The sequence below is a fragment of the Myiozetetes cayanensis genome, unplaced genomic scaffold (assembly GCF_022539395.1).
Source record: "Myiozetetes cayanensis isolate MyiCay16 unplaced genomic scaffold, myiCay2020 scf539, whole genome shotgun sequence".
In the NCBI taxonomy this organism is placed as follows: Eukaryota; Metazoa; Chordata; class Aves; order Passeriformes; family Tyrannidae; genus Myiozetetes; species Myiozetetes cayanensis.
In genome coordinates, this window is record NW_026087786.1 from 20486 (window position 1) to 30873 (window position 10388).

The 10388-nt window shown below is 53.8% G+C and overlaps 1 long non-coding RNA gene across 1 annotated transcript; it reads left to right on the top strand.

Moving 5' to 3' along the window:
* The first annotated feature begins 2998 nt into the window (after positions 1 to 2998).
* On the top strand, positions 2999 to 5574 carry LOC126650019 (uncharacterized). The gene is made up of 3 exons (XR_007631235.1): positions 2999 to 3097; positions 4010 to 4248; positions 5170 to 5574. It is a non-coding gene; the product is annotated as an uncharacterized LOC126650019 (long non-coding RNA).
* The last annotated feature ends 4814 nt before the right edge of the window (positions 5575 to 10388 follow it).

The window sequence follows — 10388 nt, forward strand, 5'->3', positions numbered from 1 at the left end:
ACCCAGGACCCTCTGAAACCTCTTCCCAGTCCCTTCCCAGCCCCTTTGGTATCCCACAAAGCCCCTCCTATCCCCTTTAGGACCCTCCAATGCCCTTCCCATCACCCTCAGGCCCCCCCCCATACCCCTCCCAGTCCCCAGCCCCCTCAGGACTTCCCCAACTCCCTCCCCATCACCTCAAGCCCTCCCCAGCCTCCCTCCTATCCCACTCAGACTGCCCCAAACTCCCTCCCAGTCAGCCACAGGACTCCCCAGAGCCCTTCTCAGCCCTCCCAGGACCCCGCAACCTCCTTCTCAGCCTCTCTATTGTCCCCCAAAGTGCCTCCCAGTGTCCCCAGTGCTCCCCCAGCCCCCCTGCCCGTGTACCCCCCATGCTGGGGGCCGGACCGTACCCCAGTGTGGCTGAGGGGGTGCTCCAGGCTGACGTGCTCCACCTGGCAGGGCGAGGTGACCCCGCGCCCGGGGGGGATTTCCAGCATCACCAGCACCTGGTAGGTCCAGTCCCCGTTGGGGACCACGTCGGTGGCCACCACGTGCTCCGGCAGCTCCTGCCCATCCTGGAACCACCTCACCTGCACCGGGCAGGGTAGAAATCCATCATGGAGCAGAGCAGGGGCTGGGGCCAGGCTGGGAGCTCGATGGCACCAGCGAGATGGACATGCTGGGGGACACTGGAGAGACAGGGGAGGCACTGGGCTGAGCTGGGAGGCACCGAAGAGAGGGGAAGGGCTTGGAGGACATTGGTAGGGATTTGGATGGCACTGGGAAGGACTCAGTACACTGGGGTACAGGGAGAAGGGCTGGGGCACCACTCAAGAGAGCTGGGATATGTGGCAGTGGACTGAGAAGGACTGGGAATGTACAAGGAGGATCTGGGAATGACTGGAATGGTCTGGGTGGCATTGGGAAGGAGTAGGAATGAACTCAGAGGCTCTAGGAATGACTGGGATGGTCTGGGGGACACTGGGAGTGACTGGGAATGGATTGAGAAGGACCCTGGCGGGGCTGAAAACTGCTGGGGGGCAATTGGCGGTGCCGGTCTGCCTGGCAACTGAGGAGTCATCAGAGAGGTGCATTCTGATTGGCTGAGGGGCGTTAGAGCTCGATGGCACCGCTGAGATGGACACGGGGGGGCACTGCGAGAGACTGGGATGGACTGGGAGAGACTGGGGGACACTGAGAGAGAGGGGCAAGGGCTGGCGATGGGGGAAAAGGTCACGGCGATGGGCATAGTTGAGGGTCTGGGGAGGAACCGAGGAGGGTTTGAGGGGCTCCAGGGTCATTCCCGGGGCGCTCACCTCTGCGGTTCACCAGGAAGCGTCTCGGTAATTTGCAGTTGGGTCGTCAGAAAATGTTCGCCTGAGCCCTCGCCTCCTCCAGCCAGTTCGAGCTGCTGTCCCAGATCTTGGCAATCTCCTCCCCATACGGGGTGTCCCCCACTAAGGCTCCCACATCGTTGTCGAAGTGGGCGTACCTCCACGAACCTCACGCGGTCAGTGCCGTTGATGAAGTGACACTCACTCGTGGACAACTCCTGGAACACCCCTGTCTGTGCAGGACACAGATCAGGGGGTGTCCCCCCTACCCCAGCAGCCCCAGCACCCACAGCACGTTGGGAGCTCAGGAGGCCACCCCAGACCCCCCTTTCCCACCCCCTTCCGCCCCACGGCCCCCGCAGCATGGGCTGTTGGGTGGGGGAACCACCCCATCAGCCCCCCATGGATGGACAGCGGGGTTGGGGACAAACATCCCCTCCCCGCCCCCAGAGCCCCAGGGAACCGCTCCAGGGCTCAAGTGACGGGGGACACGGAGGAACCCCCATGGGACTCCTCTTCCTGCTCTCCTACCCCCCTTTTCCCCGTCTCCCACCCCAATCCTCAGACCCCCCTGGGCTCAGTTTGGGTCTCTCACACTCCCCCTGTTATAGGTTACCAGCAATGCCTTAAAGGAATTGAAGAAGCCAATTTACAATAGCAAGCAAATTTATTAATAAGCGGTAGATAAACAATCGGCACGCGCCGGGAGGGGGGGGCTGTTTAGAACAAAAGAAAGTTCTCTCACAGCTCGCCGCCGCCGCCCCCCCTCAAGCTCTCAAACTTCCCTTTTGAACCCTCCGGGTTCCTGTCCAGACATGCTCAGTACATAGGTTCTTATCCATACATAGTCCGGGGCATGTGCTTTTTGCACATGCTCAGTTGCAAAGTTTTCCCCATGCATGTTTTTGGGCTGTGTTACCGGCGTCCGTGGTCTGGGGGTTTCTTTGTGGGCCGGGGTCTCTGTGATGAAGATTTTTAGTCTTCCTCGATGTCCGCAAGATGAACCCGGCTTGGAGCATGCGCCTTTAATAGGTATTTTTCCTCCCCTTCCAGTCTTATCGTCTATATAAATCACTTTGACTCCTTGTTTAGAGGAAGCTTCTCAGTGTCCCCAGCTGGTGTAGTTTATACTGCCAGACTTCCCTCCCCCCTTCCTTATCAGCCTCGGGAACAAACAGCAGCTTGTTAGAAGCAGTTAACAGATATGTGGGAAATACACACGGAAATCACATATCAATGTCCTGAAGTTTTACTAAGCTTAACAAAAAAGAATCCCCTTTAAAATATAGTTTATTACACCCCCCACAAATTTCGGGGGTTCCAACCTCCCTCGCCACTCATTTTTGGGAGTCTCACTTCCTCTTTTCTCCCCTTTCTCACCGCCCCCCCCACACCCCCCCGCTCACCTGAGAGCTCCTCGCCCGCAGCCGGGGGCGCTCCCAGCACCACCAGCACGGCCCCAGCTCCCCCCACACGCTCCATCCCCAGCGCCGGGCAGGTGCTGCCACCCCAAAATCAGCCGAGCGGGGCCGTTTTCGGGGGGCTTGGACGGGCTCTGATTGGCTGAGGGCAAAGTTCGGGGCCCGTTTTGCGTCGCGTCCTCCCGGCAACTGATGAGTCATCAGCGCGGAGAAGGAAAGGCTGCCAAAGGAAAGTGCCAAAAGGTTACCAGCACCAGTGAGAGAAGCGGGTGTAGTCAGCCTCAGGCAGTCCGGGAATGGTCACTGGAAGAAAGCAGGGAAGAGCAGACTGGATCCGAGACAACCAGGAGACGCAGGCAGGTGGGACACGAGCAGGACAGAGCGAGCAGTGGGGCCCGCAGCCAGCACGGGACCCTGGGCAACACCGACTGCACTGGACCGGACCTTCGTGCAACGCTGGGCACTGCCTTAAACACCCCCTGGTGGGCGCTCAGCGGCCAGTTTGGCTCCGGGCAGAGCTTTGCACGGTGTTTTTAGTGGGTTAAGCTGCTGGTATCCAGGCAGGCTGGCGCTGCTAAGGCGGGAAAATGCACCAACTTTCTGTTGGAGACTTTCCAGGGGTTCCTCAAGCAGACCAAAATGTCCCCCAGGTCGATGCAGACAGTCCTGCCAAGGGCTAAAGGCGGTGTCCGCCCTTTAGTTCAGTCACTGGGCTCGGGGGGGCTCCTCCAAAACTTACCCTTGGCATGTACCTCAGCTGATGGAAACGGCTTCGTTAGTATGAAGTGGTTAATTGCAGAGTGTGAAACTTCAAAGGGTTTCGAAGAAGCCTTGCCCAAGGTGCCAAATTGCCCCATTAACACCTCTCGCACCTCGGTGGACAGATTAATTACAAGTGATTATTGCAGCGGTCAATGTAAAAACAAATAGCGAGTTAGAGATGGAACAATCTCCTACACCCGCCGGTCCCTCGCGGCCCCTCTTTGGGTGACACCGGCCGGCGGGCTGCAGCTCTTTATTGGACTTAGTTTAGTATATTCTCTGTATTTTATTCGATCCCCACCCCACCCCGTCCCTCGGGGCCGCACTTTCAGTGGCACGGGGCAGCAGAGGCCCCTCGGGGCCGTTCATCGCTCCCTCACACCCCCCGGGGCCGCCTCGGTGCTCCCTCGGTGCAGCTCTTTTAGGTACCAGGCGACGGAAACCCCTCGGCGCAGGTATTCTATTCCATTTATTTTATTCTCTATATTTCATTCTGTTTACATCTGGCAGGTCCTGCCCTGCAGCTCTTTCAGTGACACGGAGCGGCGAAGCCCCCCCCGGTGGGGTTCTTGTATTTTATTCTGTGTATTTTATTCCATTCACACCTCCCGTCCCTCGCTGCCGCCCTTTTGTCGTCGTCCCGTGATGCGGCTTTTTCGAGGACACCGAACATCGTCCGGCCTGCCCGGTGCCGCCCCGCCGGTCCCTCGGTGCGGCTCTTCTTGATACTGGGCGGCGGGACCCTCTTGGTGCGGCTCTTTATTCTCTTTCTTTTATTCTCTATAGTTAATTCTGTTCCCACCTCGCCCTCTCCTCGGTGCAGCCCTTTGACGACACCCGACAGCGGGTCCCCTCGGGGCAGCTCTTTCGGTGATTCGGGGCGGCTCCTTTAGTGTATTTTATTCTCTTCTCTGTGTTTGATTCCATTCACGCCTCCCTCACCACACCCCGGGCGATCATTCCACGGCCGCCACTCCTCGCTCGTCCCTCGAGGCAGCTCTTTTAGATACGGGACGGCGGAGGTTCCCTCGGTGCGGCTTTTTTGTTTTACTTTGGTTTATTCTCTGTAATTTATTCTGTTCCAACCTCACTTCCCCTTTGTGGTGACACCCGACAGGGCCCGTCCCGCGGGCCCCCCCAGTGCCAATCTGTCTCGCATTCACTTCAGTCTCCAGTTTGTGTTCCCACTCCGCCCGTCCGGGCGGCTCTTCAGGCCCACGGGCGGGGGGGACCCTCGGGGCGGCTCCCCCAGCGCCCCGGCCGCCGCCGCCGCCGCTGCCCGGGGCCCTCTCTGCTTCGTGCCGGGGATGGGGCAGCGCCGGCGGTCCCGGCCCCTTCTGCTCGCCCTCGCCGAGGATTCCCCGCCCGCCGCCGCCCGGCTCTGCTGCCCTCGGGCCCGGCACGACCCGGCGGGGCCGCTGCCCCGCGACTTCCCCGATGCCGGGCTGAGCGACAAAGCAGCTCAGGGATGACCCAGCGGGTAATTAGCCTAATAAATTGCTGCTAATTAGGGGGCAAGAGAAGTGAGGCCCCAGGGCTTCCCGCCCCCCACACGGCTGGAAAAGCCAGGCCAGGAGCTCCACAACACTGTATTTGTGTCTATTTTCAGGCAGATCTGGCATTTCATTGATCGATTCTCGACATTTTATGCCTGTTTAATGGTATTTTAGTGATTGTCTTCGAGATCGGGATCAACATCTGGATCCTTCCGGTCGTGGTGCTTTCCAAGGAGAGCAGGACACAGGCAGAGCCGGGAGAACCAGCCTTCGATCACCCAGTGCCACCTGGGAGAGATGTTGTAAAGCAAAGCCTCCCTTCAGGTTGGAAGGAAACTGCATTTAGTGAGCTGCCTGCAGAATGTGTGCCCACAGCTCTGTAGTAAAGAAAATATATGAATAAACAAGTCAAATAAAACGTAGAAATCTATAAAATAGTATAAATAAATTAATAAACTGCCTAAAGAAACAAGCAAAAATTAATAAAAAACTCCCTAAAGAAACAAGTAAATATATAAAATTAAAATTATATCAATATATAAAATCAATAAAATGAATAAAATGAAAAATAATATATAAACAGGCAAATAAAAATATATAAAAATGGCAATACATTGTAAAATTATAAATACATAAATAAATATAAACATGCAAAAAATATAAATAAAATTAAACCAATGCATAAAATATAATAAAGAAATAATAAAGAACCTATAAAGAAAACATGTCAATAAACAAGCTGATAAAATACATAATAAATGATGTCAATACCTCCAATAAAAATACAATACATAAAATCAATAAAATAACATAATATACATTAAAATAATAAAGTGACAAAAATCAGGAAAATCAATAAAATATATATAAATACACAAATAAAATATGTAAATAACTAAAATTATATAGTAAATGGATTAAATAAAGCAATAAATAAATGGTGTGATAACTGAGCACTAAAACGCTGGAAGCTGCAGTACTGGCAGGGCCTGACAAACGAGCCCTGCTGCAGCCCAGCAGCGAGAGCTCCAGAGCTGAGAGAGGCTGAGCACGAAGGGCTGGGGATACCCCCAGCCCTGGCAGCCACTGCCCCCTGAGCCTCCTTTATCCATCCACTAGTTCCAACATAGGCTCCTCCATAAGCTGCAGGGGGGTCTCTGCACCCCAATAGTCTTCCACAAGTGGCAGGGGGCTTGGCTATCAGTCTTTTCCCTGTTGGAGGGGGAGAGGGAGGCTCCCCCAGGCCTCTCCTCCCGCCTCCTTCTTCTCTGACCTTGTAGTCTGCTTGTTATCCCATGTTCTCCTCTGCTCTTCTACGGGCTGGAATTTGTTCTGTGCAACAAACCTTCTCTTCCTCTGTTCTTAAATATGTTATCACAGAAGCGAACCTTCATTGACTCAGCCTGGCCAGGAGTTCCAAATTCACCTGGAGCTGACTATCACTGGCTTTTCATAGCACAGTGAAAGCTTCTAGTACCTTCTGACAGAAAACAGTCTATAGCCCCCTCCGGCTACTTTAAAACCCAGGGGCCACTGTGACACCGCGGGACTCCTGGAACCGAGGGCACATTGGAACCCTTTGGACCCGCCCTGCCCTGGGGTGTTTCAGGAGCCCCCCAGGTGCCCACTGCAGCTGAGGGCCGGGGCAGGAGGAGAGGCCGGGGTGGGATGGCGCCGGGCTCCCCAGCACCGCGCTGAGCCAGTCGCCTCCATGGCAGCCTCCTCCTGCCGCCGCCCTCAGCTGCAGCAGCGGCAGCCTCAGGGCAGCCGGGCTGGGCCTCGTCCCTCGCTGGGGACAGGCCGGGCAGGCCCTGCGGCACACAGAGCTGCAGGAGCCCCGGCGGCCACGGCCGAGGGCCGCAGTGGGGCAGGAGCTGCCGGGGCAGCAGGGCGGGCAGGGAGCCCCAGCAGTGCCGAGCAGCGACGGACATGGGCAGGGCATAGGCCCGGCAGGCTCCCTCTGCAGCCCCGGCATCGGCCCAGCCCTGGCCAGCAGCCGCTGCCGGCGGGGCCCAGCAGGCCTTGGCTGGGGAAGCCGGGCGGCCTCTGCACGTCCCCGCTCTCCTTTCAGCCCCCCCCGGGCAAAGCGTTTCCTGCCCTGTGCCGGCCACAGCAGAGGCAGCCCAGGGATGCCCCGGGCCACAAGGAGCAGGTGCTGACGGGGCTGGAAGCCCCTGCCCCCGGCCAGCAGCTGGAGGGGACAGCAGGGCAGGCAGGCCGGGCAGTGCCACAGAACCAGCCAGCCCTGCTGGGCCCTCGGCAGCAACACACGGGGCACTGCCCACTCCCTGCGCCCCTTGGGCCACAACAGCAGCCGAGCTCGGCCTCGCTGTGTCCAGCAGCAAACCCAGACACAAGCCCTGGCACAGGGGCAGCTCCAGCTGCTCCTCCATGTGCCCAGCAGGGCACAGGGACCCAGAGCCCGGCACAGGAGGAGGCACGTTCAGCTTCTCCGGAGCCTGCAGAGCCCCAGAGCCCCTGTGCTCCTCCAGGCCTGCAGAGCTCCCTCTTGCCTTGTGCAAAATCATCCCAGGCAGCTGCCCCGGAGGAGTCTGGGGCTGCTCCCTGGGATCTCAGCTCCTTAGAGGAGATGTGAAAAGACTCAGGGAGATGCCTAGAAGGAGTCTCAGGTAGATCCTGGAAACTTCAGGATGCACAACAAAAGAAAAATCACCTTCTACCTGCCATGGAGGAGTCCAGGGCCACTACCCAGGATTTCAGGTCCCCAAATCAGAGATGTCTGGGGACCAGGCAATGTTTGGGGAGGCTCCAGCTGGATCCCATGGGATGCTTTTCCCTTCCAAAGAGAAAAATTACCACATGTACCTGCCTTGGAGGAATCCTGGTTACTCCCTGGGATTTGCTTTCCCAGTGTTAGTGACCCTCCATGTCAGGGCTGCAGCACTGGTGGATGGGGCAGAGCAGCTGACATTGTTTGCCTGGACTTGTGCCAAGGATTGGCATCCTTGTCCCAAATTGGAGATATGGATTGGATAGATGGAGCACTCCAGGGATCCAGAACTGGCTGGATGCTGCACACAGAGAGTTGTGGTCAAGGGCTCCTTGTCCCTGGGGAGACCAGTGAGCAGTGGGGTCCCTCAGGGGTCGGTGCTGGGGCTGATCCTGTCCAACAGCTTTGTGGGGACAGGGACAGTGGGATCGAGGCACCCCCAGCACGATCAGGGAAGGCCCCGAGCTGGGTGGTGCAGTCACAGGCTGCAGGGAAGGGATGGATCCAGAGGGACCTGGACAGGCTGGACAGGTAGGACCATGGGAACATCACGAGGGTCATCAAAGGCAAGTGCAAGGTCCTACAGCCCAGTCAAGGCAATCCCAGACACACCGACAGGTTGGGTGGCGAAGGGATTGAGCAGCCCCGGGAGAAGGACTTGGGGGTGAAGGTTGATGCCAAACTCCCCGTGAGCCGGCAGTTGGAGCTCCCAGACTGGAAAGCCATTGGGAACCTGGGCTGCATCCAAAGTGAGCAGGTTGAAGGAGGGAATTCCAAAGGAATCGTTTATGGGAAGTAGATCTGGTGACTCTGAATAAATAACTGAGAACTGGCCACGCAAATCTGAAGCCCAAAATTAAGAGTTGTCCTTTTATTATTGCTTATTTTACGTAAGGGCTTTGTGCAACAACTGTGGTAAATATATTTTAAGGACCCAGGGAGAAGCAAGAAATAAGATTAAATCAAACCCTAAACTTGCATTGTATTAGATGTGGAGCTAATCAAAGCCTGGAAGAGATTAGATGGGTGAGTTATTATAGTGGTTCAACAAATAAACATGTATTTGTAAGAATTCACTCAGATCTAGTATAGAGCGTGTATTTTGTGGTCCTACAGCGACATCTTGTGACTTTGTGAGGTAACGCAAAATCAAGCGCGTAGAGTTGAAAGGGAGAGAAAACTCTTTTTGAGTGCTTGAGTGTGCAAATGTGTGTGTGAGAGAGACGCGGGCTTTGCTGAGAAGCGAGCGAGGAGTCCCACTCTGCGGTTCCGTGCGGCCCGAGAGGACCCCTGGCCAAAACCAGATGAAGAGATCGATTATTTAACACATGAAGTGGTGGGACAGGTTGAGGAATGAACAAAAGGCCTTAAACTATAACGTACACTCCAGGATAAAAACGTGTTATCGGCAGCAGAGAGGTATACTAAGCTATAACCCAAAATTCGAATTTTTCAGGACCAAACACCAGAGGCTGAGGCAGAGGCCAGTCCGCATGGGGGAGAGGAGGCTTCCCCTCCCAGCAGCCAAGAATAGGGCCAAACCAGTGTTTCTATTGCCTGCAAATAGGTCACTGTAAGAAAGACTGCCCCAAATTAGCAAATAGAAACACAGAAGGAACTGTCATCGCTCATCAAAGTAGTGAATGAGGCGGACTGGTGAGTCGTTCCTGAGCAGACCTGCTGGTTAAAATGGAGCAAGGGGAAGGTACAAAGGAATTAGACTTTCTGATCGACACTGGAGCCACATTTTCAGTTTTAAACCAAGACATAGTTCCTAAGAGTGATGAATTTGTTCAAGTGGTGGGAGTAACAGGCCAATCAACAAAAGCTTTCTTTCTAAAGCCTCCTAAATAAAAATTGGAGAACAGATGGGAATTCATCAATTCTTATATTTGCCCAACTCCCCAAAACGTCTGTTGGGTAGAGATTTACTTGAAAACTTAGGGGCTGTGATTTAATTTGAAAAAGGTAAATTTGAATTTCAGGTGAATTAAAAACAATTAACAGCAGCCCTGAGTTTGGTCATGAGCTGCACGAAACCAGAGTGAAACAAGCAGAATGTTAGCCAGATTTTAAGTCAAGTGTATCCCTTGGTATGGGCTACTGATGTACCTGGTAAGTCAAAACATGCAATCCCTATTCAAATAGAATTACTACCAGGAGCAAAGCCAGTAGTCAGGAAACAATATCCATTGAGGTTAGAAGACAGAAAAGGAATTGAACCAATAACCGAAAACGTTTTGAAATTGGGGCTTTTAATAGAGTGTGAATCAGACTTTAACACCCTAATTCTCCCAGTCAAGAAGCCAAATGGAACTTCTAGACTAGTTCAGGATTTAAGGGCTATAAATGAAATAACAAAATCAATATATCCTGTGGTGGCCAACCCCTATACACTTTTAAGAAAATTAAGAGGCAGATATATAATTATATAATATTTATTATATAATACCTCTTATATATATAATAATTTATATTAATATTTATATAATGTATTTTAATTATTTACATTTATATTCATTAATATAATTATAAAATTATATAATACCTCTTATAATTATATATATATAATTTGAATTAGTTATTTAATACCTCTTCAGATAGAGGTTCACACTTTTGTGCAGAGATTGCACAAGTAAAAAGCAAAGCATTAAAGACTGAT